An 8,559-nucleotide genomic window follows, 5' to 3' on the forward strand; every position below is an offset into this window, starting at 1 on the left:
TGTACCATGGGTTAACCTCATATCGGACAATCATTATGTTGGAAAAATCCTGCATGTTGTTGATCCTGTTGGATCATTTTTGTGGAAGTATATTCTCAAGTTTACTCACACCTACTGAGGGGTCTCTCGAGTGCAGGTGGTGGATGGGTCGACGACCCTCTTTTGGAAAGATCTTTGGAAGGAGGGGGTTTTACAGATCTCACACCCATGTGCGTTCTTGTTTTTCATGCATGAATATATATCTGTGGTAGATGCAATGACGTCCACCAAACTTCGTGAAAACTTTCACCTGCCAGTTTCACATCAAGCTTTGGATGAGATCCATGATATACAAACGTCGTCGCGATGGATTTCCCCCTTGGCGTCACTCAATGATGTTTGGCACTATATTTGGGGTACTGCACTCTATAAACCGAAGGATTATTACAACAATTACTTTAGGGATGGGGAGGCCCACCCCGCCTTCAGCCAACTTTGGAAATCTAAGTGCACTATGAAAATCAAGGTGTTTGGTTGGCTCCTATTCCACGACAGGCTCAATAGACGTAACATGCTGAAGAGGAGGCACTATAATATAGGAGACAATTTCAATTTCATCCTATGCGGCCAACACATTGAAGAAACAATGGACCATATGATCTTCACCTATCAATTTAGTCAGAGTTGTTGGGCTAAACTCCACATTAGCTGGCCATCCTTTGAGTGCCGACTCACTCTCCTTCAAGACACAAAAGACACTTGGCAAAATCCTTTCTTCTTTGAAACCTTCTTGACCGCGGCTTGGAGCATATGGAAGGAGAGGAACAATAAACATTTCAGAGGACTGACTCCTAGTGTGGGTTGTTGGCTCAAATGCTTCAAACAAGACCTGGTATTACTCCAGCATAGGGTTAAAGCAGCCCATAGAGTTGCTCTGATTAACTTATGTACATCTATTGTCTAGATTACATTTAGCACACTTACTCTTGCTTCTTGGTTGTTTACCCACACTTTGGGTGTGATTTTCACAATGTAAAGTAGCTGATATGTCTATGTAGACCACCCCCATTTATATAGATGTATGAAAAATAGTAGGGGTTTTCCCCCTATTGTCATTTTGTCAAAAAAACAAGTTTGGCTTGTATGAATGGTTGGTCATGCCTATGGGCTTATCCGAAGCACCCATCACCTTTATGTGCGTGATGCATTTTGTTCTTCACCCTTACATTAGCGTATTTGTTGTGGTCTATTTTGATGATATTCTCGTTTCTAGAAAATCTCTCAAAGATCATGTCACCCATCTTAGAACCATTTTGCAAACTCTTCAAAAAGAGCGCCTTTATGCTAATATGGATAAATTCCTTTTTGCTGTTGATAAGCTAGTTTTCTTGGGCTTCATTGTCTCTTCTAAGGGTGTTCATGTAGATGAATCTAAGATTGAAGCTATTAAAACTTGGGCTCAATTAACAAACTTGCAAAAGTGCGTAGTTTTCTCGGTTTAGCCGGATTTTATCATCGTTTTGTGAGGGATTTTAGCAACATTGCTTTACCTTTGCATGCCTTGAGTAAGAAAAATGCACCATTTATTTGGGGATCATCTCAAGATACTGCATTCAATGAGCTCAATAATTTGCTTATGCATGCACCTCTTCTTGCTTTACCGAACTTTGGTAAACCATTTGAGATCCATTGCGATGCTAGCGATTACCGCATAGGAGGTGTGTCAATGGAAGAGAAGCGCCCCATAGCTTACTTTAGTGAAAAGCTTTCCGGAGCACAACTTAACTACCCCATTTATGACAAAGAGATATACGCTTTAGTGAGAGTCTTGCATGTTTGGGATCATTATCCCCGCCCTCATGAATTCATTCTCCACACGGATCATCAAACACTTAAATATCTTAAGGGTCAAACTAAGTTGAACAAGCGTCATGCTAAGTGGAGTGAATTCATTGAATCTTTTCCTTATGTCATCAAGTATATCAAAGGCAAAGAGAATGTTGTGGCGGATACGCTTTCCCATAGATGCATGCTTGTTACCCAACTTGAATTCAATGTCATTGGCTTTGAGCACATAAAAGACTTTTATGTGCATGATCCTAATTTCGCTATTACTTATGCCAAATGTTTAACGCATACATCTTGGGAACACTATTACATCAAAGATGATTATCTTATGAGAGCTAACAAGCTATGTATCCCCGAGTCTTCTCTTCATTTGTTACTTTTGCAAGAATCTCCTGGAGGACTAATGGGACACTTTGGACGCAACAAGACATTTGCTACGCTCTCAAAGAACTACTTTTGGCCCAAGATGTTCCGTGATGTTTCACGCTTCACCAACCGATGCTCTACATGTTGCAAAGCTAAGTCTAAAGCTCAATCCCATGGTCTATATATGCCACTTCCTATTCCGTATCACCCATGGGAAGATATCAATACGGACTTTGTGCTTGGTTTGCCTAGAACTAGGAATGGCAAAGATTTTGTGCTTGTTGTTGTGGACCGATTCTCTAAAGTGGCACACTTAATACAATGCAACAAGATAGATGATGCTTCACCTATTGCAAATATTTTTTGTAGGGAAATATTGCGTCTACATGGAATGCCAAAGACGATTGTATAGGACCGCGACATCAAGTTCCTAAGCTACTTTTTGAAGACCTTATGCGCCAAGCTTAGAATCAAGATCTTGTTCTCGTCGGCATACCATCCCCAAACCGATGGCCAAACGGAGGTCACATACCAGACGTTATACACTCTCCTACGCGTGTTGGTTAAGAAGAACATCAAGGAGTGGGAGGAGTGTCTACCGATCGCCGAGTACGCCTACAACCGCGCAAGACATTCGACTACCGGCAAGTCCCCTTTCGAGGTCGTCTACGGCTTCAACCCGTTGTCCCCATTGGACACTCTACATGTACCACTCCAAGAGTGGATCAACATGGATGCAAGTGGATGAGTGAGCTACCTCAAGAAGATGCACGAAGATACAAGGCACACCATAGAGCGCCAAGTACAACGCCTCGCGACCAAGCTCAACATTAACAAGCAACCCATGATATTCAACATTGGAGATCTTGTGTGGCTACACCTTTGCAAGGACCGCTTCCCCAATGAACGCAAGTCCAAGCTTCTACTATAAGCCTATGGACCCTTCAAGGTGCTTGAATGCTACAACAACAGTGCCTACAAGATCGACATCTCACGCGGCAAGTACTCTGTTAGCAACATATTCAACGTCAAAGATCTCTCTTCCTACCATGGTGATGAGGGTTTCGATCCAAGGTCAGATCTTTCCCAAGGGGGAAGATGATGCGGAGCATCCCAAGGACATCCCCATCAACCTATCATCATCTCACCAAGTGCCAAGTGGACCTATGACTCGTGCATGTGCAAGAGCTCTTGAAAACAATGTGACATCTCTCCTCTCACAATTACCCTTTGAAACACATGAGACATGGCTACTACCTCAAGCGGAGACACTTGGTATACTCAGGTGCCAAGGAGTAGGACATGGAGAAGTTAACGAGCAAGAAGGATTGTGATAGGAAGACATGCGCGAAGATGGAGCAGAAATCAGCCAAGTCCTAGGCTGGCCAGACGATCCAGACAAGGTCCCGGATGATCCAGACCCTGGTCCGGACGATCCAGCTAATGCGCCAGACGACACCCAAAGCTGAACTGCGAAACCGGATCATCCGAATGGAGTCCGGATCATCCGAACCCAGTCGGACATCGGGACATCTGGGCCACCGCCTGCCTCCTCGCCACGTTTGGATCATCTGGATGCCGCCCTGGATCATCCGGTTCCCCGCCCGTGTCATCTGGACCCTTCCTGCATGCATGATGTTGGGCCGAGGCCCATTTACCATTTCGTCCCCTTCGCCTATATTAACGACTCCACCTCCACTTTTCTAGGATTGGCATTGGTTTAGCTCACATGAGAGATAGAGCTTTGCTCATGCACTTGATACCTACACAATTGGAGGCCAAGCCCTCCATCAAGGAGAAGATCCCCCAAGTTGATTCAAGCTCCACCTAGGAGAAGACCCCCTAGTGGATTCAAGACCTCCTCTTGGAGAAGAACTAGTTACTTATATCCCCCTTTGTTGTCTTTGGATTGTGTAGATCTCTTTGTGTTCATGGATCTAGCACATGTGTGATTGTTTCTTGTTGATTTGAGTGATTCCTCTTGTCCTCCCTCGTGTTTCCCCTCATATGTTTGTCGTGTTCTTCATGAGATCCCCTCCAAATCGTGAAAGATCGGCCCCTAGGGTTCCACCCTACATCAACTTGGTATCATGAGCCTTGGTTGATCACGAATTTGGAGCCCCTACCCCTTGTTTTCTAGCCTAACGTTGTTGATTTTATCCCAATTTCCAAAAATTCCCCGCAAAAATAGCCCAATTTTTTTGTGATTTGTTGGTATGATGAAGTTTTGTTGATTTTGATCCATGGATTTGTTGTGCTGCAAGTGGATCTAACCTTTTCCCTCCATCTGCACCACAAATTCCATCAAAAATCACCAAAGTCGTCAAAATTTTCCCTGTTTTTGAGTTCATCCCGCACCTCACCAGCGAGCAGCTGACCTACCTGGACGATCCAGACCCTGACCCGGATCATCTGGCTCCTGGCCCGGATCATCCGGCTTCCTCTGCCAAAACTGCACCTTATGCAGCTTTTCTCCGCCGCCATTTCTGCCTCCGCACTCCTACTTCCCCCACTACCTACCCACTTCCGCTACACCCTCGACACACCAAACCCTACCACCGCTTACCCGCTACTGACACCGACAAATTTTGATACATTTGGTTTTGAAGATTTGTGTTGTGGTTCATCGTTTCCTAGAGTGTTTTGGCTAACTAGGAACAGTTCGACATCGACATCACCGTCGCTCATCTTCGACACGGACTCGTCCTCGACAACAACCATTCAACCATTTTGACACCCTCGACCATAAGCAAGGACGCTAACTTCGATGACATCTTTGTCTACTCCTTGCCATTACATTGATAAACCCATAGCGCATTTTGCGTCACCTTCCTATTGAGACTAGCCATGCATTTGAGTATTTCCGGCAACATTACTTGTGCACATTAGTGATCATAGTTTCCCATTGCATACATACAATATGATATTGGTAAAAGCATCTTGATATCATCTCTTGTGTCACAAAGTTGTCACCGAACATACACAATTGCTATCTTGGTTCGTGAAGTTTGCCATAAGTGGCCACCAAAAGAGCTAAAAAGAGAAAGAGCCAACAAGCTTTTAAGCAAAAGGAAAAGATAAGCAAAGAGCTTTTAAGCAAGAACCATAGCATCATGCTACATTAAGATTGGCATACTCGATCATCTTGGATCATCTCATCGGAACATCATACATATATCATACTTGGGATAGAAGTCGTTGCATGTTGCTTAGTAGGTTGTGCACAAGTCTCGTATCCACCTATTGTGCAATCGTGCTAGCGTCTCTCTAGCATTGTGCAATAAGATAATTTTCCATGGATTCCAAATTTTGGCTCATTCCTTGGTTGCACAACCCCCTCTATCTATCCGTGTGTGTGTTTCCGTGTGCCACATATTTCTATTGGTCTACTTGTTACGTTTGTGAATTTGTGAATATTTTTCAACATTATTGAGTCTTGATAACATTTGCATCAAATTATATGCCACCATCCTCACCAAACTCCACAAACGGCTTTCTTTGTGTAGGTGTGCGAGATTTACTAGATACGGTACCAATTGTGCAAATTCCTTGTTACATCATTGGGTGATATTTGATCCATTTTCAACATTGGGTAAGGTACATTTGGTCTAGTTCTTTTCATTCTCCACTCACAATTTCTTGCGATGATGGATAGGGCAACTACTTCTTAGAACCCACTCTTCCTCGAGCAAGATGACGACCCGGACACCTACGCCACCAAGAACCACCTCTTTGGCGCACAAAGAGCTTTGCACCAATAACCACAACCATTGAGTAGCCGCATCGACAACCTCGCCACCGACTTGCGACAATCTGAGCAACATTCAAGAGACTACTTCGACAACAAGCTCGATGTACAAAAACAAGAGAGCAATGGAAGAATGGACGAGATTCGAGCTTTCTTGGTCAACCGCTCTTGTACCTCTTCGTCCTACTCAAGACGGAGCCACTCAAGTCGACATCCTTCGGATTCTTCTTTGGATGCAAGTCCCCCTCGAGCTTGTTCATACCGTCGCCAAGAACATGAAGATCATCAAGCTCCATGAAATCCATTTGAAAGGATCGAGAAGAGGTGTCTAGAGGGGGGTGAATAGACTCTTAACAAGAAAAAGTTGCAGTTTTTAATTCTTCAAGTTAAGGTAGAGTTTTAGCACAAGTTTAAACATTCACAATACATATCAATCAAGCATGACAAGAGTATATGAGCAGAGGAAAGTAAAGCATTCAATTTGCAAGGATGTAAAGGGATGGGATTGGAGTGTGCAAACGCAGTTGGAGACACGAAGATTTTTGGCGTGGTTCTGATAAGTGGTGCTATCATACATCCACGTTGATGGAGACTTCAACCCATGAAGGGTAATGGTTGCACGAGTCCACGGAGGGCTCCACCCACGAATGGTCCACGAAGAAGCAACCTTGTCTATCCCACCATGGCCATCGCCCACTAAGGACTTGCCTCACTAGGGTAGATCTTCACGAAATAGGCGATCTCCTTGCCTGTACAAACTCCTTGGTTCAACTCCACAATCTTGACGGAGGCTCCCAAGTGACACCTAACCAATCTAGGAGACACCACTCTCCAAAAGGTAATAGATGGTGTGTTGATGATGAACTCCTTGATCTTGTGCTTCAAATGATAGTCTCCCCAACACTCAACTCTCTCTCACAGATTTGGATTTGGTGGAAAGATGATTTGAGTGGAAAGCAACTTGGCGATGGCTAGATATCGAGATTCATAAGGTTGGAATGGAATATCTTGATCTCAACACATGAGTAGGTGGTTCTCTCTCAGAAAATGTATGATGGAAGTGTAGGCATGTTCTGATGGATCTCTCCATGAATGAAGAGTGGGTGGAGGGGTATATATAGCCTCCACACAAAATCTAACTATTACACACAATTTACCAAACTCGGTGAGACCGAATCGTGAAACTCGGTCGGACCGATTCAGTTCAAAATGTCACCGTTAGGCTTTTCGCTGGGACCGACATGATCAAGTTGGTGGGACCGACGTGCTAGGGTTAGGGTAAAACCTCATCTTGGTTTGACCGATTACACAAACTCGGTGGGACCGATTTAGGTAATAAGCGAAACAGAGAGTTAGCCAAGCAAACTCGGTGGGACCGATTGCATATCTCGGTGCGACCGAGATTATTGCAATAGGCAACAGAGAGTTTACAAGCCCATCTCGATGAGACCAAGATCCCATCAGTGTGACCGAATTGATTAGGGTTTGTGGCAACGGCTATGTCAAGAGAATTCGGTGGCGCCTGATAGAAAGTTTCGGTGGGGCCGAGTTTGACTTGTGGTTTGGGACATATGTGGATATGGGAAAGTGGTTGAGGGTTTTGGAGCATATCACTAAGCATTTTGAGCAAGCAAGCCATTAGGCAACACCTCATCCCCTTTTAATAGTATTGGCTTTCCTATGGACTCAATGTGATCTTGGATCACTAAAAGTAAAATGCAGAGTCTTGAGCTTTTGAGCTTGACCCAATTCTTTGTCCTTAGCATCTCGAAGGGGTTCCACATCCTCTTATCCATGCCACTCCATCTGTTGAACTTATCTGAAGTATACTAGATAAAAACATTAGTCCAACAAGAGATATGTTGACATTAATTACCAAAACCACCCAGGGAGCATTTGTGCTTCCAATCTCCCGCTTTTTGGTACTTGATGACAACATACATTAAAGCTTTAGATAAAGATATAGAGAATAAGAAGTAAAGCTTTGAAAAGACATGTAACATGCATGGGCTCCCCCTACTTGTATGCATTTATGTGATCATGGAGTGTGAGAGCATGTGGATGCATAATCATGACAGAGCAAGCAATGAGTTACATGTATCTTGACTATATGCATCAGAGCAAAAGGTGTGAATATAGGAATTGTACCTTCATGCTCATGATTCCTCCTTGCAAACAAAATGTACATCAGCAAGAGATCCTCATGCACATGAGTGTGATGCATATACTTACCTTATGGTCTTGAGCTAGCTTTGGAAGATATGACCCTGGATAAACAAGGTTAGATAACATAGACACATCTACTAAGTAGAGAAAGAACAGCAAACCACAAGAGTACCAAGATTGGGATGACATGTAGAGAGTGAATACTAGGTACTCTATTGTATATAGACATGTCCCCAAAAGGTAAAGATATGCAATGAATTGGAGGATTTCCTTCCCTCGCAGTCTTTCTCCCCCTGAATCTTGTATTGGATAATGGGAGAACATAGGGAAACAAAATCAGAGCAAAACAAATCATAAATATAAACATAACATAGACATGTCTTTCCCCTCTTAAAGACATGTGACTTCTCTCCTCTTGAACACCAAGCATCTGGGGCCTTTAATGTGATTAC

Source organism: Triticum urartu, chromosome 3A (assembly GCF_056163025.1).
Source record: "Triticum urartu cultivar PI428250 chromosome 3A, HENAU_Tu73, whole genome shotgun sequence".
Classification (NCBI taxonomy): domain Eukaryota; kingdom Viridiplantae; phylum Streptophyta; class Magnoliopsida; order Poales; family Poaceae; genus Triticum; species Triticum urartu.